At 46.9% G+C, this 22,853-nt stretch overlaps 2 long non-coding RNA genes across 2 annotated transcripts; both read left to right on the top strand.

Moving 5' to 3' along the window:
• Positions 1-8,081: 8,081 nt before the first annotated feature.
• On the top strand, positions 8,082-10,369 carry LOC128143096 (uncharacterized). The gene is made up of 3 exons (XR_008235609.1): positions 8,082-8,608; positions 8,786-8,891; positions 10,003-10,369. It is a non-coding gene; the product is annotated as an uncharacterized LOC128143096 (long non-coding RNA).
• Positions 10,370-10,833: 464 nt separating this feature from the next.
• Positions 10,834-22,238, top strand: LOC128143097 (uncharacterized). The gene is made up of 4 exons (XR_008235610.1): positions 10,834-11,491; positions 12,262-12,296; positions 21,675-21,758; positions 22,134-22,238. It is a non-coding gene; the product is annotated as an uncharacterized LOC128143097 (long non-coding RNA).
• The last annotated feature ends 615 nt before the right edge of the window (positions 22,239-22,853 follow it).

The raw sequence follows: 22,853 nt of genomic DNA, 5'->3' as shown, positions 1-22,853 counted from the left end.
TCTCGAAGGCTCGTTTTGGAGTTTTAGAAAGCAGGCATTCTTCATTGCAGCGCTGGATGCACGGGGGATAGTTCCACCTAGCGTGCGTGCCACAGCTTTAGCACAAATAGGTCATATAGACTAACTAATTGCATATGAATCAGATTAGTATACGTATACATAAAAATGATGGCAACTGATTATCATAGCACTGCCTACATCCGATCACGCGCAATGAAGGATCCATTTGAGACGAAGGGCTGCTTTTGCGACCACCGGCCCATTTGAAGGTCTTGCTGGCTGTCCTTGAAGTCTTTATTCTTGTCCTTGGTTCTTTGATCTTGAAGCTTAACGCAGTTTCAATCGCATGCGGTCAGTTTCAGCATTGTTCTCATCTAGTCATAAGAGCAAAGAACTGCAAAACTTAGGAGTACCTACCTCTGCTAGTTAATTGCTTGGCTATACTTTTGTCTATTGTTTCAATCATCGTGTTAGTGTAAGATTTCTAATAATTATTTACTAAATCTCACTTTTACAGTCACCTAGCAGCAAACCAGTTTCCACGGCTGGTACAAAATATTAAAACCATCCAAAACTATTTAGACGTGCCATACAGAATGTATGGAAATATGCTATCAGAGGTGTCCCAGGGGCAGGGGGAGCGTCGGGGGGGGCCCCGAGCCCCGGAGCGGACTCGCTGGCAGGACTCGTTAGGCACGCGACTGACCGAACGGACACCGGCCGGGCTGCGTTTGCGCTCCCTTTGCACGGGGCGAGGGGCCGTGAGGGAGCCCAGGGGAGGAGGAGGTGAGGCGCTGGGGGGCGTCGGGCCATGCCCCCCCTGTTCCTGCTGGGCTCCAGCTGTTGCAAATATTCTGGTAAAGAAATCAAAATTTAATCACATAGAAGAGTTAGGTTTGATTAAGAAGTAAAATTGTGAAGCGTAATGTATAGGATTGTTACGTTTGAAACGTAGCCATAGAAACTTTAGGAACTGCGTTACGTGTGACTATCGGAGCCTTAATATTGTTAAAGTTGGAAATAGCTAACCCTAGAAACCTCACCAGGAAGTTACAGGTTTTTCTATGTTCCGTTTCAAGAAACGAAGGAAACCGTCGTGGACGCCAGTTTGCTGCTTGGAAACCCCCTTACCCTTCCCATCTTGATTTGAGTATCGAAGATTCCAGGCAGTAGAGCTAAGTGTAACTGACCAATGATTGTTTTTAAATAAGAATATTGATAAGGTTATATAATCAAAGGACCAATCCTTAGAAAGGTTAAATTTAAGAACGAGCATAGTATGCCTTTTTATGGAAAGAGCTTACGTAACAATGACCTGACAGAAAAAGTCTGTAAAAACTGACGGATTTTGATACTAAGTGGGACACGCCTTTGGAGGAGCGATCCCCCGTGTCCCCAGCGCTGCGATAAACGAAGTGCCCGCTTCTTAACTTCACGTTGGTGTTAAGGAGTTCTATTCCGGATTTCGGTAACGGTTTTGGCGACCCAGACGGGACCTTGCGAGTGAGACTGGACGAGATCGAGTGTCGATCAAACTCCGGCCGGCGCCGAGGTATTCTCGGGGAGAACCATCGCCCTCAACTCACAAAGCTCCTCGCACCGTTCCCTGGAAAAAAGGTAAGGCGCTGCTTCTTTGGAATTTGTTTGGAAAGCCTGCCCGTGAGGCGCGGCGAAAGCTTCGCAGGGTTGGGGCTTGGAGGGTACCCGTTTGCAGTGGAAGCCTAGGCGTCTGCCCCCAAGTCGTAAGTGAAAGCTATTGCTGGGTTGGACTTTGTGTATTATTTGGGACAACTGTCATTTGCATTTGTTTGGTATTTGGGATTTGAATGTATATAAGTATAATGGCATTAGCAAAATTGTTTAAGAATAAGAGTGCAGGAAATAGAACTGCTGATGAAAAGACACCAAAACCATCACCGTTGGGATGTTTATTGGCACACTGGGGTGAATTGCAGGAAAAATGGGAAACAAACAGAACTTTGAGTTATAATACTATATTGCAATTACTGTTGTTTTGTAGGAGAGAGAGTAAATGGAATGAAGTGCCATAGGTAGAGTTGTTCTTTTTAAGTGAACGCAGCTGATGGGGACCGGAGGGGACTCTCCCAGCAGAAGCTCTGGTTACAGCTAAACTGGGAGAACAGAAAATTGAATATGAATTGACGCTAGAGTCACCTTTTCAGTTTTAAATACCTTAGAGGGAGAGTTAAGTTTTGAAGAAATTGGTGGTGTTGGCGCAACAAGTGAACGAGAAACTAGACCCTTCTTTAAATCTTTAACAATGAAATTAGGAAAGCAATGGGTCACTCAGCAGTTTTTGTATGTGCCAAATTCTCCTAAACTCCTGTTAAGGGGAGATCTACTGGAGAACTTAGAGGCAGAAATTAAATTAAAAAATGGAGAGATTAAAATTTTAATTCCAGAAACTAAACGTATCGAAGCAGTGGCTTTGTTGTTACAGGATGGTTACCGAAAGCAGAAGATCATACCAGTCAAAGTATAATGCTGTAATTCCAATCGTCTGGACAGGGAAGTTCCCGGTAAATCCAAAAAGCAGAACCTGTGAGACTGGATTTAAAGCCAGGATCGAATCCGCTAAGAATTAAGCCATAGCCCCTAAAACTGGAAAGCCGGAAAGGGTTAGTATTGATAATACAAAAATTTTTAAGATATAAATTGTTAACAGAATGTGAATCCAAATATAACACCCCGACCTTGCCTGTTAAAAGGCTAATGAAAAAGATTATAGATTAGTTCAACACCTCAGAGCAATAAATCAAATAGTACAAGATATTCATCCGGTAGTAGCAAATCCTTATACTTTGTTAACAACCCTAACAGAGAAACGAGAATGGTTCACAGTGTTAGACTGAAAAGATGCCTTTTTCTGTATTCCCTTGGATCCCAACAGTCAAGAGCTTTTTGCTTTTGAATGGGAAAATCCTGAGACTGGGAGAAAAAGACAATATACACGGACAGTCTTGCCTCAAGGCTTTAAGAATAGTCTTACCATCTTTGGAAATCCATTGGCACGAGAATTAGAGCTTTGGAAGAAAGAAAATAATCAAGAAATCTTGTTGAAATGTATGGATGATCTGTTAATTGTAGCTGAGATGGAAGAACAATGCACAAAGTTAACTATTAACTTTTTGAACTCTTTGGGAATCAGTGGATAGCGAGTGTCAAAAGAAAAAACCCAAATAACCCAGAAAGAAGAAACTTATTTGAGTTTTAAAATCCTAAAAGGACAGAGACAATTAGGAACTGAGAGCAAAGAGGCAATTTGTCGTCTCCCCGAACCTAAGACTAACAAATTAATGAAGAGCATTTCCGGGAACGGTTGCGTGGTGTCACCTGTCGATTATCAGTTGTGGCTTGCGGGTCCGACCTTTATAGGAGCAGCTCAAAACCTCAAACAATGGATTGGACTGATGCCGAGAAAGCTACTTTCAAGGAATTGAAACAGGCTGTAATAGGGGTGCCAGCCCTAGGCCTGCCGGATCTCACAAAGACATTTGAACTTTTCACTCGCGAAAGAAGAGGTATAGCCCTGGGCATCCCGGCCCAATATTTAGGGCCAAGTGGGCGAGCTGTGGCCTGCTTCTCGAAGCGATTAGATCACGTGAGTCTGGGATGCTCTGGTCGTCTGAGAGCCGTCGCTGCAACTGCGCTACTGATCCAGGAAGCTCCTAAGTTCACCTGAGGACAAAGGATCGCTGTACGTTTCCCATACGATAACTGTTGCGCTAAAACAGAAAGGGGGGCATTGGTTATCCCCTAGCAGAATGCTGAAATACCGAGTGGTGTTGCTGGAACAAGATGATGTTTACTTAAAAACTACTACCACCGTTAACCCTGTTGCGTTTTCAACAACTGGTCAAGTTAAAGGAGAACTGGAACGTGACTGCTTGCAGACAATCGAAAGAGTTTACCCCAGCTGACTGGATCTCTGAGATGTGCCGCTAGAAGCAGCAGACTGGGAACTGTATACCGACGGAAGCGGTTTCATCTGTGAAGGAAAACGTTTATCGAGATAGACAATAACAACCGAGGAGGTAATTGCGTTGCGAACTTTGCCTTCGATGACATCTGCCCAAAAGGCTGAATTGATAGCTCTTATTCGAGCTCTGGAACTAAGTCAAGGAAAGCGAGTCAACATTTGGACAGACTCAAAGTACGCTTTTGGAGTAGTACGTGCGCATGGAGCAATATGGAGAGAGAGAGAGGACTGTTATCTGCACAAGGAACCACCATTCAGCATGCAGAACAAATACCGAAATTGTTAGAAACCGTTCAAAAACCAACAGCAGTCACGATAACGCGCTGTAAAGCGCACCAGTTAGGTAAGACTGTTCCTAACGCAGGTAACCGACTGGCTGATAAAGCTGCTAAAGAGGCTGCAGAAAAAGGCATCCTAGCGCTAGTTCCAGAGAAAAGTATAAAATTGCCTAAAGAAACTCCAAATTATAATGAAAAAGATGGAAGAATTAATTGTTAGATTGCAGGCTAACAAAATGAAACAGGACAGGCTGTAACACCGACAGGTCAAATAATAGTCCCGCCCACAATAATAAGAGAAATTGCCCGAGCTGAACATAACAAAGTATATCGGGGAACAGAAAGTAAAATATGACAAAGATTGTTTAAACAATTATAAGCGGATGTGAAATTTATATATAAAATGATCCCCAAATCAGTAATAAGATTATCTTTGGAATTATTAAATAAGGAAATTTTTTAGGGGGATACTAGCAAATTGATTTTATAGAATTGCCTTGAAAAGAAGGATCTACCCTAGTTTTAGTGGATATCTTTACTGGGTGGCCCGAGGCTTTCCCTTGTCACACCGACAAAGCAAGAGAAGTCGTTAAAGTCTTGCTCAGAGAGATAATACCAAACTATGGGGTGCCTGTAAGAATGTCATCTGACAATGGCCCTCATTTCATAGCAAAGATGATGAGACAAGTCGAGCAAAGTATTATCTATAGATTGAGACTATCACACCCCATATAGACCACAAGCAAGGGGGCGGGGGGGGGGGGGGGGGGAGAAAGAATGAACTATACCCTCAAGCAACGGTTGAGTAAAATTTGTCAGGAAACCTCACTCACATGGGTTAAAGCCTTACCCATGGCTCTATTAAGAATCAGAGTATAGCCAGAAGAGAAAGAAAATTTAAGTCATTATGCAATGTTATATGAAAGACCGTATCAAGAGTCCTATGTTCTGAGTATCTGGAGTGGCTTTGGAGATATGTTTTTAAAAGGTGTTATGATTTCTTTGAGAAATTCTTTTCAAGAACTTCGTCAGTATGTCTCCGCAGCTGGACCCTTAGAATTGGACGTAGCAGCGCATCCCTTCCGACCGGGAGATTGGATATATATAAAATCACTGAGAAGTGGAAAGGACCGTATCGAGTCATTTTAACAACACTTACAGCAGTAAAGGTCTGGGAGAAGAACCTTGGCTTCATTATTCAAGACTAAAGAAAGCACCAACAGGAAACTGGAAGTCTAAAGAAACTGGCCCTTTGAAACTGAAAACCTGTAAGTAAGTTTCACGTTATGTATTTGGGAAAACAATTGTGTAAAGTTTATAATATTGGGGTTGCTATTAGGAATATTGTCAAGGGCAGTAATCTTTTTGTGTGTTATAGGGTTTAAGTATTTTTTTTGAGGGGTTCTAAACACAAGATAAACAAAATGAAACAATTATTGTTTGAGCTATTAATCTTGATATTAACCGTTTCTGTAATTTTGATTAAAAAAAAAAAATTCTAGTTTTGGAATTGATTCGAAGTTTTGTAAAGACACAAAATTTAACCTCGATAACAGCCTGCCTTCCGATTCCAAAGTCAGATGAAAATCTAGTTCCGTGGAGAATACTGACACTGAATTTAACCAAAACTTGAGAAAAGACGTAGAACAATGAGAATCATTTTAGCAAATTAAATTGGATGGATTTAAAAGGCAATTATTTTTTTAAATTTGAAAGAAGGAATTATAGCATTTTGAATTATAACATTACCAAACCATCCACCTCACGGACAAAAGAATAAATTTATCGCCCTTCGGGAGAGACTTGTACAAAGACCCCTTGGGGCTGTCAGCTGCCAAAACCGTAGAGACAAGTGCGAAAAGGAACTTGGGATCCTATTTAAAATATAAAACGATGTTTGGAATTTACTGGAGTTCCAGGATCCTTGTTAGATCCACCCAGAGTCAGGACCATCTAGGGAAATTTAGATTGGTTTAGACAAAGAGAGAAGAATCACACATCCTAAAGAGAAGGGTATGAAAGTTTAGACTTGCAACTCCTCTGACCCCAAAATCCAAAGACTTTCTCTAGTAGCTAAAGCTCTAAGATGGGGCATGTATTTGTAGAAAGTAGAATAATATTTTAAATGATCCTGGGTCCCCTCTTAATAATGGAAAAAAATTAGCTTGGAATTGACTGTAGTAAAGGACAGGGGAAAACTTTAGGGTTAACTGTGTGGGTGAATAGTGATGATATACGATCCACCCACCTTTTCCTGAAGGACAAAAGCAAATAATGGACTTTAGACTTAATAACTCTGTCCTCTCTCTGGAAGAAATCTCCCTTGTGGCCTCGACAGTGGACCTGGGTAAATCGAAAAGATGATACCTGGCAATTGCCAAGTCTTAGAACTAAAATAAGACGGGTATTAAAATCTGTATTTTTACCCCAGTGAACAGCTCGTCAAGAGTCATCTTACTTTGACATCTTTCATTCCATAAACGAAGCGCCTGCTTCTGAACTTCCCATGGGTGTTGTGGAGTTTTATTCGGGATTTCGGTACCGCAGCTGCGGGCCGGGGCTGGAGGAGCCCCAGGTGCGGGCAGTGAGGCTGATGGCGACGGCCCCTCCCTGGGAAGGGGGGGCTGCCGGGGGAGGGGCCGCGGCGGGGCCGGTGGGAGCCCAGGCAGGAGCGGAGCAGAGCAGAGCGGTGGCCGGGCTGCGGCTGCCCCTCGGGAGAAGGTGAGCGGGGCCGGGCGCCCCTCGGACCGCGACCGTCCCAGGCGGGGGTGGCCCGGGGGAGGTGGGGGCCGCCTGTGCCGAGGCCGGGGGGGGCCGGGGCCCTGGGGGCTCGCGGGGGGCCGGGAGCACGTGGGCCGGGGGGGGGCCCGGGCCCCGTGGCGGGGCTTGCGCGATCGCCCGGCGGGTCCCGGGGAAAGCCCCGAGGAGGACGGCGGGGTCCGTGCCGGACGCGCGGAGCGGCAGCGGGGCGGGGCCGCGCCGTGCCGGAGCGGCGGCGGCGGGCGCTGCCCGGAGCCGGGCGGGGGGTGCCGCGCCGTGCCGGAGCGGCGGCGACGGGGACTGACCGGAGCCGGAGCCGGGCGGGGGGTGCCGCGCCGTGCCGGAGCCGGCGGCGGGAGCGCGCCGGAGCTGCCCGGAGCGGCGCTGGGGGCTCGGCGGGGACTGCGGCTGCGCCGGCGTGGGGGTGGGCGGAAACGGAAGCGGCGTCCCCTCGGAGCATGCCGGGAGCTGTAGTTTCCGCGGACTCGGCGGCCGGGCAGCCGCGTGGCTCTCGGGCGCGGCGTAGTCCTCGCTGCTGCCGCCGCCGCGGCCCCCGGAGTGCGACCAGGTCAGACTCAGGAGCGTTGCCGGTTTCGCGTGGTTTTCCGCGGGCTTCCCGCTGCGCCCGCTCCCCGACCAGCCCTCCCGGGCGCATGCGCCGTCCTGCGCGTGGGGCAGCCCGGCGTTGGCGCGCCGGCTCCGGCCCCTCCGGCGCATGCGCGGTCCCCGGGAGCAGCGTGGCGGCGCGCGGGTCTCGGCGGCAGCTGGCGAGCGCCGGGACCGCGGGTGAGGCGAGCGATCCCCTCCGGCGGGGGCGGGGGCGAGGGGTGCCTCCTGCCCGCTGGCCGCCCGGGGCTGGCGGGACGGGAAGCTGCGAAGCGGCCGCCGCGGCAGGCTGCCGGTCCGCCGGAGGCGAGCCGGGCCAGGGCAGCGCCGGGGAGTTCCCCGAGAGAGAGCCGGTAGAAGGGAAGAGGGGACGGAGGCGGGCACCCCCCAGGCGCGGCCAGCGGGCGCCCGCCCGAGTCGCCAGAGCTCCCCCGGCCCCGCTCGGCCCGTGCGGCTGCCCCCAGCTCCAGCCCCTCCCCTGAAGCCTGCGCTGTAGCCGCAGGCAGCCCCCGAGCCCTGTCGCGAGGGCAGCAAGCTGGCCCTGCGGTGGTCTGGAGTCTCCCTTAACGGGGGTGCCGTTAGCAGCGGCGCGGGGAACGAGCGGCGTCTGCGGAAGCCCCTGCGGAAGGAGGGGCTCCGGCCAGGGTCGAGCTGCGGTAATAATGGTCACTGCTGCCTCTTTCCTTCTCCCAGAGGCCACGCTGTGGGTGCGGTTGTCTGTTCGTCCCCTGGGGATGCCGTTGACTGCAGCAGCCTCAGGCTTGCGTGGGCTGTCTCTGCCTGGCCTCCCTCTCCTCGCGGCGCGGGAGCGCAGAGGGACAGGTGGAGCGCTTACTGGCTGTGGACAGGAGCTGCTGAAGCTGACGCTGAAGCTGGAGAGGCCACAGAATGGTAAAGCTGCTGAAGAATAAAATAAAGAGGATCCAGCCACCAGCTGCAGACAGGAGATAGCCTGCCTCTCCAGGTGAGGATGGATCCTTCCTAGTGTAGTCCTCAGCAGGTCCGATCACCAGTGTGCACGGCAGGGTCTGTATGCATAACCAAAACCACAGTACAGCCATGTAGTGTGTGTGCATGTGAGGCTGTGTTTCTAGGAAGCCTCATATTGTAAGAGCTGGAAGACACCAATCTATTCTCTTAGGTGGATGACAGTCAAGTGAGTGCAGCTACAGAGGAGGAAGGGAGAGGGAGAGAGAGACAGACATGTCTGAACTGTCAAATTCTCCCAGCAGCTCCAACAGCAGGAGGTACAGCGAGTCCTGGACCCCTGGGGCTGTGTCACCCCTCTTCTGCATCTCAGTCCCTCCCTGCCCCCACCTTCTCTTTCTCTCACTGCTTTAATTTTTTTGTGTTTTTTTTTTTCTGTACCTCTCCCTTTCTTGTTCTCTAAGTCCCCCTCTTTCTCTGTTGTTCTGCCTCTCTGTTTTCTTTTTCTCTCTGCACTTCTGACCTGTCCCATCCCTCTTTTTTTTATTCTCTGTCTCTGCCTTGCAGCCCATCACTCCTTTGTCTTTCTCCATCTATCCGTCTGTCTTCTTATCCCAATCTTGTTAATTCCTCCCTGTCTGCCCTTTAGCCCTTCACAATTCCCACCGCTCTCACCTGTCTGATGCTGTGTCTCTATTTTTAAATTCCTTTCTCTGCCCTGTATTCTGGATACACTTTTACTTTCTTAGATTCTCTTGTTCCAGGTCCCTGTCCCTATGTTTTAACTTCTTCCCTCACTGTCCCATAGCCCATTTTTGTCTTTATTATTCTCTCTCTGTCTGGTTCCCTGTCCCTATTCTTTATTTCCCCTCTCTCTCCCCTTTAGATCATCAGTGTTTTTGATATTTCTCAGTCTCTCTCATCTACCTCACTGTCCCGTTTTTTAATTCTTCCGTTTGCCCTGTGGCTCATCACTAATATTTGTTTTTATCCATCTCTCTGTCTGGTACCCTCTCCTTTTTTATTAGTTCCTCCTCTCTGTCCTGTAGCCCATTGCTATTTCCCCACCCTGTCTCTCTCTGTCTCCCTTTCCTTACTTTTCAATCCCGCCTCTCTGCCCTGTAGCCGATCACTGTTGTAGTGAGTTTGTGTGGCAAGCTGGGGCAGGGGAGTGGATAGGGGCTGCAGGGGTGGGTTCTGTGAGAAGACACCAGGACTTGCCCCCATGTTGGGCACAGCCAGTTCCAGCTCCAAGATGGAGCTGCTACTGGTCAAAGCTGAGCCAACCAGCAACGCTGGTAGCACCTCTGTGATATTTAAGAAGGGCTAAAAAAAAGCTGTGCAGAAGCTGTCAGTCCTGCAGACACCAAGGTCAGTGAAGAAGAAAAAGGAGGTGGTGATCCAGGTCCTAAAGCAGAGATTCCCCTGCAGCCTGCAGTGAAGACCATGGTGACACAGGCTGTCCCCCTGCAGCCCACGGAGGTCCATGGCGGAGCAGATATGCACCCTGCAGCCGATGGAGGACCCCTCGCCAGAGCAGGCGGATTCACCCGAAGGAGGCTGTGACGCTGTGGAGAGGAGCCCACACTGGAGCAGGTTTTCTGGCAGGACCTGCGGCCCCATGGGAGTGACACCACACTGGAACAGAAGAAGAGCACAAAGAAGGAAGGAGCAGCAGAGACAACTTGTGATGAACTGACTGCAACCCCCCCCTCCTTCTCCCCCTGTGCTGCTCGGTAGGAGGAGGTAGAGAAGTCAGGAGTGAAGATGAGCCCAGGAAAAAAAGAGAGGGGTGGGGGGAAGGTGTTTTTCAGATTTGTTCGTATTGTACTCTGATTTTGACTGACAATAAATTAATTTCCCCAAGTCGAGTCTGTTTTGCCTGTGACAGTAATTGGTGAGCGATTGCTCTGTCCTTATCTTGACCCACAAGCTTTTTTGTTGTATTTTCTACCCTCCGGTCTTGTTGAGGAGGGGGAATGGTAGAGTGGCTTGGTGGACGCTCGTCAGCCAGCCAAGGTCAACCCACCACAGTTTCCTTCTCTCAGGCTCCCTGTCCCTATTTTTAAAATCTGGCCTATGTTTCTTGTATGTCGTCACTTTTGAAACTTTCTACTTCTCCATCCTTATTTAAATTCTTGCATGTTTCTTAAACCCAGTTGCTTTTTAAATTTTCTTGCTACTTTTCCTTCTTTTTGTCTCCCTGACCTTATTTTAATTTCTCACCCTGTTGCTTTTCAAATTTCGTTCTTATGTCTCCCTCTATGCAGCTCCATGTACCTACTTTTTGATTCTTGTACCCTGTTGCTTTCAAAATTTTCTGTTTCCTTCTATCCATCTCCCTGTCTCTAGTTCTTAACTCTTCCCTCTCTGTCCTGTACCCTGTCACTTCTTAGATTTTCTTTCTACCTCTCCCTCTTTCTGTCTCCCTGTGCCTATTTGTTAGTTCTTGCCTATGTTTCTCATATGCTGTTGCTTTTTGAAAATTTTCTCTCTACCTGGCTCCCTGTTTCTGTTTTCTAGTTCTTGCTGTTTCTTCTCCCATATCACTTGAGAATGTTTCCCTGTCCCTTGTCCTGTCTTTATCTTGTTGTCCTGCCAGTCCCTTCACCTTCTCTCCCCCACTTCCTATTATTTATTCCTCCATCTCCATCCCTGTTGTTTTGCTCAGTCTCTCTGCGCTTCTCTCTCTACACTGTTTTCCTGCTTCTTGTCCCTCTCTTGTTCCCAGCATCCCATTTTCTGGCTCCCTGTCTTGCACCTCTGTGTCCCTCTGTCCTTCCTCCTGCTTTACTCTTCCCTTTTATCACCCCATCCTGCTGCCTTTGGGCACTGAGCCTTGTAGCCAACTCATTGCCAGGATTTCTTATATGCATTAATGAATAAATTTTTCCTGCCTCCTCTGTGTCCCTGGATGTGGGTAGGTGCAGGGGCAGGGATAATATGCTGTGGGGCTTTGGCAATGGCCCCTGTTCCTGATGGGCTCCAGCTGGGGCTGGGATGGCCCCAGGTGTGGCCAGTGAGGTTGAGGATGGGGCTGGCCCTGCTGTGTGAAGGGGCTCCAGCTGTAAAGGGGGCTGCCTGGGCAGGGGAACTGGCCGAGGAGGGAGTGCAAGGGGGTCTGGCTGGTAGGTGCCTGCAGCAAGGAATGGCCAGTCCCCGTGGCAAGGAAGGATCCCTCTGAGCTGTTCCTGGCCTCTGTTGGCTACATGCGTGAGCTGCCACGTATCAAGGAAGCCTTGTGGATGAGGAGCATTGAGGCGTCCGCTGCGTGCTGCCGAGTGGGTGAGGGTCAGGCAGCCGGCACTGGGGAGGAGGAAGGGGCAGAGGCAGAGAGAGAAACGTCGGGGCGGTGAAGGTCTCCTGCCGGCACCAGGAGCTGTGGTGAGTCGCACATCCTCTCCTCTACATCCTGGCCCACCTCCGCCTCCCTTCCTCCGTCTCCCTCTCTGCCTGCCCACCTATGTGTATGGCTCCTCAAAACTTGTTATTCTTCTATCAACTCTGCCCAGTACCCTGTTGCCTTTTAAATGTTTAATATGCCTCTCTCTAACCAGCTGCTTCTCCCTGTTTTTTATTTTTTCTGCACCGCCTTGTACCCCATTACTTTTAAAATTTAATTTCTATGTTTTCCCCTCTCTGTCTCCCTGACCCTATATTTTAATTCTTCCCTCTTTGTCCTGTACCCAGTTGCTTGAGACTGGCTGGGCATCGGTCAGTTGGTGGTAAGCAAATGTTTTCATTTGCTGGGTTTTTTTTTTCTGTTACAACTTTTAAAAAAAAGTCTTTTTAATTATTAAACTTTTTATATCAACCCATGAGTTTCTCACATTTACCCTCCTGATTCTCCCCCTATCCCACTGTAGGAGGGAGTAAGTGAGCAGCTGTATGGTACTTAGTTGCCAGCCAGGGTTAAACCACGATGCTACATCTACATTTATGAAGCTGCCTGTTGCTATTTTTTCATTATTTCCTGTCTGTTGTGTACCCTGTTGCTTTGAAAATTTGCTTTCTATGTCTACTTTTATCCAGTTTACTGTCTTTATTTTTTATCTCTCTGTCCTGTGCCCCTGTGATACTTTTAAATTTCCTTTATATTTCTCAGTTTTAGTTCACTGTGGCTATTTTTAAAATTTTTTCTGTCCTGTACCCAATCACTTCTTAAATTTTCCTTCTATGTCTACTTCTATCGAGCTGTGTATCACTGTTTTTTAATTCTTTCCTCACTATTGTGTACCCCGTTGCTTTTTACTTTTTCTTTCTATGTCTACTTTAACCTATTCACTGTCTTTAAGTTATTCCTGTCTGTCATGTAGCCCATCACCTTTTAAATTTTCTTCCTATGTCTGTTTGTTTAGTTAGCTGTCCCTATTTTTTAATTCTTTTGTCTCTGTCATGTACCCTGTTGTGCTGGTTTGGGCTGGGATAGAGTTGATTTTCCTCCCAGTAGCTAGTATGGGGCTACGTTTTGGAGTTGTGCTGAAAACAGTGTTGATAACACAGGGATGTTTTTGTTATTGCTGAGCAGTGCTTGCTCAGAGTCAAGGGCTGTTCTGCTTCCCACCCTGCCCCACCAGTGAGCAGGCTGGGGCTGAACAAGGAGCTGGGAGGGGACACAGCTGGGACAGCTGACCCCAACTGACCCGAGGGCTGTTCCAGACCATACGATGTCATGCTCAGCATATAAAGCTGGGGGAAGGAGAAGGAAGGGGGGACATTCAGAGCGATGGCATTTGTCTTCCCACGTAACCGTTACGCATGATGGAGCCCTGCTTTCCTGGAGATGGCTGAACACCCGCCTGCTGACGGGACGCTTCAAGGAATGAATTCCTTGTCTTGCTTTGCTCGTGCGCGTGGCTTCTGCTTTACCTATTAAACTGGCTTTATCTCAACCTGTGAGTTTTACTTTTTTTCTGGTTTTTCTCCCCCATCCCACTGCAGGGGGGCAGCGAGCAAGCGGCTGGGTGGTGCTTAGTTGCCAGCTGGGGTTAAACCATGACACCTGTCACTTTTTTCCAATTTGCTTTCTATGCCTACTTTAACCTATTCACTGTCTTTGTTTTTTAATTTTATCCTCTGTCCTGTACCATCTCACTTTTAACATTTTCTTTCTGTGTCTGTTTGTTTGCTGTCCCTATTTTTTAATTCTTTCCTGTATGTCCTGTAAGCAGTTGCTTTTTAAATTTTCTTTCTATGGCTAGTTTTATACAGTTCAACTGTCTATATATTTTTAGTTTTTTCATCTCTGTCTTGCACCTCATTGTTTTAAAAATTTTCTTTCCATCTCTCTATTTATCTATTTTTCTCTCCCTATTTTTAAATATCTTTCCTGTCCTGTATGCCATAATTTTTTAAATTTTCCTTCTATGTCTACTTTTATCAAGCAGTGTATCACAGCTTTTTGATTCTTTCCTGGCTGTCGTGTACCCTGTCACTTCTTACATTTTCTTTCTCTGTGTCTCTCTATTATTCACCCTATCCTTATTTTTTATTTTTTTTCCTAGCCTTTCTTTAATGCTGTCACTGTTAAAATTTTCTTTCTGTGTCACCTTTTATCCAGTTCACTTTGTTTTTTAATTTTTCCGCTGTCTCGCACTCCATCACTTTTACATTTCCTTTCTATTTCTCTATTTAGTGTGCTGTCACTATTGTTTAATACTTTCTTGTCTGTCCTGTAGCCTGTTGCTTTTTAGATTTTGGTTCTACATCTTTATTTCTTTAGTTCGCTGTCCCTATTTTTCATTCTTTTCCATTTTTCCTTATTCCCATCACTTTTTAAAATTTTCTATCTCTGTTAACCAGTTCTGTCCCTATTTTTTAATTCTTTCCTGTCCTGTACCCCATCACTTTTTAAATTTTCCTTCTATGTCTACTTTTATGATGCTGCATATTACTGGTTTTTAATTCTTTCCTGTCTGTCCTATACCGCATCACTTTTAAAATTTACTTTCTATGTATCTCTCTCTTTTTCAGCCTATCAATATTTTTAAATTTTTTCCTTTGTCTTAGACTCCATTGCTTTTAAAATTTCCTGTCTGTTTTAGTTTGCTGTCCCTATTTTTTTCCCTTTAATTCCTTAATGCTGTGCTTTTAAAATGGTCTTTCTATGTCTTCTTTTATCCAGTAACTGTTTCTATTTTTTAATTCTTTCCTGTGTCATGAACTGCATTGCTTTTAAAATTTTCTATGTCTACTTTTATGTAGTTCACTGTCCCTATTTTTCAATTTTTTCTCTCATAATTCTTTTACTTTTCAAATCTTTTTTTCTAGGTGTACTTTTATCTTGTTTTCTGTCCCTATTTTTAATTTTTTCCTGTTTACTGTATCTTGTCACTTTTAAAATTTCCGTTCTATGTCTACTTTTATCAAGATGTCACTCCCTTTTTTTAAATTTTCCTGTCTGTCCTGTACCCCATCTCTTTTAAATTTTCTTTCCTCGTCTATTTTTAGCCAGTTTGCTGTCTTTATTTTTTAATCCATTCTAGTATGTCACATACTCAGTTGCTTTTAAAATTTTCTTTCTATGCCTTCGTCTGTCACATCTCACTTTCTCAGGATGACAACTCAGGTTTGCCGGTTCCCAGGTCAGGATTAAAGTGAAACGACACTAGGGATCCTTTAACTCACAAAACTCAACTTTATTCGCTCACCACAAAAATTGGCATGAAACTACATCAGTAAACTGTGTAACCTGTGCTAACCCTACATCACCAAACATATACTACAGGCCTTGCTTATTTTGGGATCACTTCAGGGAAGACAAGAAGGAGAGCCCTCCGGTCGAGTCACGAGGTTCAGAGCAGACCCCTTTGCTTTCTAGACTCCTTCTCACAGAGGAGCCTGGGGGCAGCTGGATTCACTCCTAGTCCCAGACTTGGTCAACGGTTTATGTTTACAGGGATAAAATGTAGGGATTATAGAAAAGGAAAAAGAAAGAGAGAAACAAGACAGAGAGAAGAGAAAGATTTCACCAGTCCTGGGTGCAGCATTGGTTCAGTCAACTGAGGGGTCCAGTCCTGCTGGACTTGCACACCTGGGGCTTCAGTTTGTGTCCTTTTATCGTCCTTGCCCCTCCTTCGGGCAGGCACTCAAACTTGTTAGGTTAATTAGGTGTCATGAGTGAGTGGTGTGTGAGCCTTTGGGACTTGGGGGTCGTTTGGGGGGTAACTTCCCCTTCCCTGCAGATGTGATCTTTTGTCATGCATGGTGAGCTGTCCTGCTCAGCATATCAGAACAGCATTATCAGAACAGGGAGCTGTGCACCCTCTGGCATGCCCTTCCCCTCCTGTTGCTGATGGGTGCTGATCCGCTTCTTTTCACCTGTGGTTCCTTGCTATGCAGGGTTCCTTGTTATGCAGAGTTTGTTGTTAAGCAGAACTTGCCCCACCATGATGTTTGAGACATTAACTCTTTCAGCCTCTCACACCGTCTATTTAGGGGTTTTTGCTATTTTAAAATTTTTTCCTCTCTTAATGCCTTCACTTTTGAATTTTGTTTCTTTGTTCACTTTTATGTATTTTTCTGTCTCTATTGTTTCCTTTTTTCCTATCTGTTCTCTATGTTATGACTTTTAAAATTTTCTATGTCTACTTTTATCAAGATGTCTAACCCTATTTTTTTATTTCCTGTGTCCTGTTGCTTTTATTTTTTTATCTACTTTTATCCAGTTCACTGTCTTTATATTTTATTCTAGTCTGTGCTGTGTAATTTAAAAATGCTGTCACTTTTAAAATTTTGTTTTAGTTTGATGTTCCCATTTTTTTTTCCTTTATTTTCTTAATCTTGTTGCGCTTTAATTTTTTTTTTTCTCTACATCTGCTTTTATCTACCTCCTGTCCCTACTTTTTAATTCTTTCTTGTCTGTTGGTGTCCTGATTTTGGCTGGGACAGAGTTAATTTTCTTTCTAGTAGCTGGTATAGTGTTATGGTTTGGATTTATTTTGAGAAGAATGTTGATAACTGTCCTGGGTTCAGCTGGGATAGAGTTAATTTTTACAGGAACCTGGGAGGTGGGGGGGCATAGCCGGGGCAGCTGACCTGAACTAGCCAAGGAGCTATTCCATACCATGTGACATCATGCTTGGTATATAAATGGGGAGCGGGCCGGGGGGAGCGCTCTGGACTTTCTGTGGGGGAAGTGGTGGAGCGTCGTGTTCCGGGTGGTGAGCAGCTGCACTGTGCATCACACTTTTTGTATATTCTTTCATTAGTACCGTTGTTGTTTGTCCCAGTAAACTGCCCTTATCTCAACCCTCGAGGTTCCAGTTTTTTTTTCTTTTCTCTCCTCCGTCTCCTCCCTATCCCACCGGAGGGGGTGGGAGGAGTGAGTGAGCGGCTGCGTGGTCCTTTGTTACCGGCTGGGCCGAAACCACGACAATAACACACTGGTGTTTTCAGTTGTTGCTAAGTAGTATTTAAAACAAGTCAAGTATTTTTCAGCTTCTCATGCCCAGCCAGCAAGAAGGCTGGAGGGGCACAAGAAGTTGGGAGGGGACACAGCCAGGACAGCTGACCTAAACTGGCCAAAGGGATATTCCGTACCTTATGATGTCATGCACAGTATATAAACTGGGGGGAGTTGGCTGGGGGTGGGGAGCAGGGGCCCCAGATCGCTGCTTGGGAACTAACTGGGCATCGGTAGGTGAGCGGTGAGCAATTGCATTGCACATCGCTTGTTTTGTATATTATCTCCAAGTATTATGTTTTGTATATTATTATCTCCAATTATTTTATTATTATCTTCATTTCTGTCCTATTAAACTGTCTTTATATCAACCCACAAGTTTTACTTTTTTTTTTTTTCCCCTCGATTCTCTCCCCTAACCCACTGGGTGGTGGTGGGAGTGAGCGAGCGGCTGCTTAGTTGCTGGCTGGGGTTAAACCACAACAGTTGGGTAGGTTGTCAATTTTAGAATTTTCTTTATGTCTCCATTTACTTAGTTTGTTGTCCCTATTTTTAAATTTTTTTCCTCCTTTAATGCCTTCCTTCTTGAATTTCTTTTCTATGTCTACTTTTATGTAGTTTTCTGTCCTTATTTTTAAATTTTTCTCCTGTGCCTTGTACCCGTTTATTTTTTTTAAATTTTCTTTCTATGTCTACTTTTATTTTTTGGGGGGCTCTTTTCTTGGTTCATCCTCAGGCTTTAGAGGGTCTCCTCGGCATGCTTTTATCTCTGGGTGTAATTTGCACCCCCCTTGGTTTGTCAGAACGTTGCCTCTTCCTCAGAGCAGTCTTTTTGTCCTCTCTTCCATCTCGCTTGCCTCCAGTGGGTCAGTCTCCCTCATGATACCTGTACCGTGTTCAGATCTCCTCCCGAGTATCTTTGTGCCCTCGAGCCTTCTTCTGTGTCTCTGTCTACCTCAGCACCCCTCTATTTCTGTCACAATGCTTCCTGCGAGCATCCTTCTGTTCCATCGCTATCCTTGTTTCTTTCGTATTCAGAGACAATTCTTCCTGAGGCTTTCATTGTGCCCCAGAGCACTCTTACCTTATTCACTGCCATCTTGGATGTCTCCATTCTGTCGCTCATCCCCTGAGGACATCTGTACATTGCTGGGACACCTTCTTGAGTTTTGCATTGTGTCCCAGAGCTGCCTTCTGTCTTTCACTCTCAGCACCCTTCTTCTCCCATCATCATGCCTCCCGAGGCCATCCTTGTGCCCCACAGCCCTCTTTTGGCTCTGTTGTGCACTTTGCACCCTTCTCCCTCCCTGAGAACCTTTCCTGATGCCATCTTTCATCTCCAGAATGCTCACGTTGTCCTCTATGCTAGCTAGCATACCTCTGTTCAGTCCCTAGTCCCCTGAGGACACCTGTAGTCTATTCAAATCCCTTCTGGACTTCTTCATCATGGCCTCGAGCCTTCTTTTGCCTGTCCCTCTCAGAAGCCCTCTGCTACTGTCACAATGTCTCCCGAGGTCTTAGATTTTCCCTGCAGCACACTTTTAGCTCTGTAAGCCCCCTTTGGACTCATTTTGTTGCAATTGCACCTCTCTGATACTGAAAAGCCGGTCAAAGAAACTCTCTAAGACTTGTTTTGGAGTTTTAGAAAGCAGGCATTCTTTATTGCAGCGCTGGATGCACGGGGGATATTTCCACCTAGTGTGCATACCACAGCTTTAGCACAAACAGGTTATATAGAATAACTAATTGCATATTAATCAGATTAGTATACATATACATAACAATGATTGCAACTGATTATCTTAGTACTGCCTACATCCTATCATACGCAATGAAGGATCCATTTGAGGCAAAGGGCTGCTTTTACGACCACCGACCCATTTGAAGTTCCTGTTGGCTGTCCTTGAAGTCTTTATTCTTGTCCTTGTTCTTTGATCTTGAAGCTTAAGGCAGTTTCAATCACATGTGGTCAGTTTCAGCATTGTTCTCATCTAGTGTACAGGACCATCTAGTCATAAGAGCAAAGAACTGCAAAACTTATGAATAATTACTAGTTAATCACTTGACTACACTTTTGTAACTATGTCCCCAGCTACCCGTTGTCTACTGTTTCAACCATAATGTTAATATATGATCATTTATCAAATCTCACTTATACAGTTATCTAGCAGCAAACCAGTTTTCATCAGTCTACCTTCTAAAGGATGTGTCGTATTGTGAGCTGACCTGTTTAGCTCGAGTCCTAATTAGGGCACCTGCTAGCCTCTCCCTTTGCTGGAATTCTTCTACTCATTTGGTGTTACTTTTTTAATATGCTGAAATACAATTTGTGATTTTAATTTTTCAGATGTGTTGTCGTAAGGGTGTGGTGATGCTCAGCAGATGCCCCATCCTGTGGGAAGCACCCCCTCCATGGGGCAGGCAGTGTGGATTATCTGGCGTTGGGTCAAGAACCCAGAGAGGAATTGCTGTTGGAGATTATCCCAGACGAGTTTACCTACTGTGGATTACGTGGGTGGAGCCCCTGGTGAAGGTAAACCTCATGCATGCCCCCCCCAGCCTGTGCATGTTCTTGCGCACGTATCTTTCCACCCCAAACTATCCATCTAACCCACCTTCCATGCGAGTTTTTTCCCATGTCGATTGGTGGGGGCGTCACCCCCTTCCCCCCACCCACCGGGTATCCCTGAAGTTCCATGTTTTCTTGGTGTCATTTGTGGCTGCTGTCCCCACGTAAACTGCGGGGGGCGTGGCTGCTGCCGACCCTTTGCTGCATGACTGCAGGGGGCGTTGTTGCCCCACGCCCCCAGCCTGTCCCTGTGGGGCATGGCTGCTGCCTGGTCCCCCCTGTGTATTTCCATGTTTTTTTGGTGTCTTTTGCGCTTTGGGACTCTTGTACCTCTGTTAAGGGAGTCAGTTGGAGACACGCTCAGGGGGACTCTGAATCATTGGCTATTCACAGTAAATAATTTATTTTGCAACCAGAGATATTTTGGAGATGGAATTCTTAAGGGATCTAATTCTGCTTTTTGATTCATTCCTGTCCAGAAGGTAGTTCTGGTAGAAGTTAGGTGGTATGCACAGTCTTGCTAGAAATGAAGCATAACCCCAGAGTGTTTTGGCTTTTTTATAGGAAACTAAAGCACATCAATTTTGATAACAACATTGTCATTGCATTTAATGAGCTAGTTTCTTACATAGTTTAGAAGGACATATATTGTTTTCTATCTACACCCCAGAAAAATTAAGTTTAATTCTCTACCCGGTCACATTGCTGATGCAATAGGTGTAGCTGTAGTACAGGAGCAAGTAGTGTCATTTCCTGCAGGGGTTACTTTCTCTGTTCAGGGCTTTGCTTGCTGTAAATTTAAGGCAGGTGAGAACAGTGCTGCTGCTCCTCCAGCTGACTTCATACCTTCTGGTGGTTTGCCCTTCCCCTTTCCCAAGGGATTGTGCTAAGGGTGGTGGGTGGAGGGTTAGGGTATTTGAGCCACAGCCTCTGCTGAGGGAGCTCATTGTGCTCCTGGGTTTCTCTGGTGTTGGTGCTCAGCTCTTCCTTGGGTCCTTTGCAGCTTTTGAGCTGGCTCAGCCCTTTGGGAAGAGGTGTCTGCCTGAGGTAAGAGCTTCAGGACCACTCAAGGTTCGGCAGCATGTGTAGTAGAAAGTAACACTTGTATGCAGCTTTTTTTTTTCCTCTCTTTTTTTCAGGTCAGTAATTTTGTTTTGAGTGTTCAGGGGTAGAAAGAGGGTTTAATAGTATGCTTTTTTTTTTTTTTTTAATTCTTCATGCATTGTGTTTTCCTGGAATTCCCAACTTTATTGAAAACGGAACCTTGTTTTTTTCACCAGTTCTGCTGTATGCTGTGTAAGTTGCTGATATCTCTCTTAACGGGACCGATGATGACGTTGTTTAGCAGGGGTTAGAGTGAACATCTTATATGCATCTGTATATGGAGTTTTAGTATTTCTGAAGAAAGCAGAAGGGCCAGGAGGCACAGTGCCTTTCAGGCCCTGGGATGCCTCGTCACCTTTCCTCATTGCCCACAGAATGCCATGTTGTCCCTAGAACCTTTGCAGCTTGTGGCAAGCCCCTCGTGGATTATAAGCCTTAGGACTTAACTTTATTTTGTGGACGTGTGGCAGAGCTCAGAGTCTCTGGGAAGTTGTAGGTTAGGAGGTGCCCCCAGAATTTGGGATGTGGCTCAGAAGAGCGGCTCCTGAGGAGTAGCCACTGAAGGGGGTTCAGGGGTGCAAATGGAGGGCAGGAGGTGTCAGGAAGCAGTGGGGTTGCTTTCCTGACAGTTGAGAAGAAGAAAAGGGGTTTCTAAAGTTTTGGGACTGATGGGGAAAGGGAGGAGGGTTCACCAGCCTTTCTCAGATGAGTTTTGCAGTTGAATTTGGATGTCATAGAATGGTTTGGGTTGGAAGGGACCATAAAGATCCTCTGGTTCCAACCCCCCCAGCAATGGGTAGGGACACCTTCCGCAAGACCAGGTTGCTCAAAGCCCCATCTGACCTGGTCTCGAATGCTTCCAGGGAGGGTGCATCCGCAGGTTCTCTGGGCAACCCGTTCCAGTGCCTCGCCACCCATAGTGAGAAACTTCTTCCTAACACCTAAACTAAATGTACCCTCTTTAGGACTAAAGTTGTTACCACCTTGTCCTATTGCTGTACACCCTTGTAAAAAGAGCCTCTGCAGGTTTCTTATAGGCACCCTTTACATACCATGAAGTCTGCTATAAGGTCTCCTGCAAAGCTGCATGCCAGTGAGCGGTCCGAGAAGGTGAGGCGGTTGTCGGTCGGGTCAGTGTTGAACAGCAAAGTATTATGCGGCTGCTCGGTTAAGCATTTACCTTCTGTTTTGGAGGCGCTGTGTGGGCTATCTTTGAATTGGATGAGCGTTTGAGGAGAGCTGTGGATTAGCGAGGAGGAGCGTGGGGCCGATGACTTCTCATGAGCGCCATGCTAATTTGGTGTGTCTTGGTACCTTAGGTACCACGAGTGACGATGGCTGCAGGGTCTGATTCTGGAATGAGCGGGGAAGTGAACACGGTGGCGCTTGTGAGGAGGGGGGAGTTGGGGAAGTAGTTGGCGTTGGCTGGCGGGATGCTTACTCCCTTTTCTGGTTTATTTTTTTTCTGTGCTTGTTCTATTGCAGATGTTGAAGACCAATGTGTCACCTTGAGGAACATCCCAGTTAGCCTGTGTGGTTTTTGTGGAGGATGGACTCAGCCCCTCGGCCCTCTGAAAGCTACGTTGAGGGACCAGGGCTGGGGAGAGGCTGGGAGGAAGGGACGAAGCTGGGAATTGCAGGGAGGGAGGGGTTTTAAAGTTAGCGCAGGAGAGAGGGCTGTCCCAAAGCAGTCCCCTTTAGGCAGGCAAAGGGAGCGGGTTGCTTTTCAGCGCGAGACCTGCGTGTGCCGGGCAGGGCAGTTCCGACCTGTGTCCGCAGTGGTGTGTAGTTTGCGTAGTCTGTCTTCTGTGCCTTCGACCTTCCTCGGGTCTCGATGTCCTCGTCGCGCTTTGCGCCGGAGGAGCGTGGCATGCGCTTTGGGCGCCGTCCCTAGGGTCTCGAATGCCCGTACTCATCGGCCCGGTGCTAATCGGGTGCTTCTTTTCTTGCGCTCGGAGCTCTAAAGCGTGGATCGGTCTCGGCGGGTTCCGGTCGGTCCTCTTCTGCGTCGGCAGCCCCGCTCTCTAGCCATCCGTTTTCTCGGACTGGGACTTCTTCCCCGCATCCTGACGTCCTTAGGTCTTGACGCCAGGCTTCTGGCACATCCGTCATCTGGGTTTTGACAGTGCCGTCTTGTAATGGGGTGTTACGTTCGACTCCTCTCCTCGGGGTCTGCCGTAGAGCCTCCTGGCCTCACGGTGGCGG

The sequence above is a fragment of the Harpia harpyja genome, chromosome 6 (assembly GCF_026419915.1).
Source record: "Harpia harpyja isolate bHarHar1 chromosome 6, bHarHar1 primary haplotype, whole genome shotgun sequence".
Lineage (NCBI taxonomy): Eukaryota > Metazoa > Chordata > Aves > Accipitriformes > Accipitridae > Harpia > Harpia harpyja.
The sequence above is the reverse complement of the archived record's forward strand: the minus strand, read 5'-3'. Positions and strand labels throughout refer to the sequence as shown.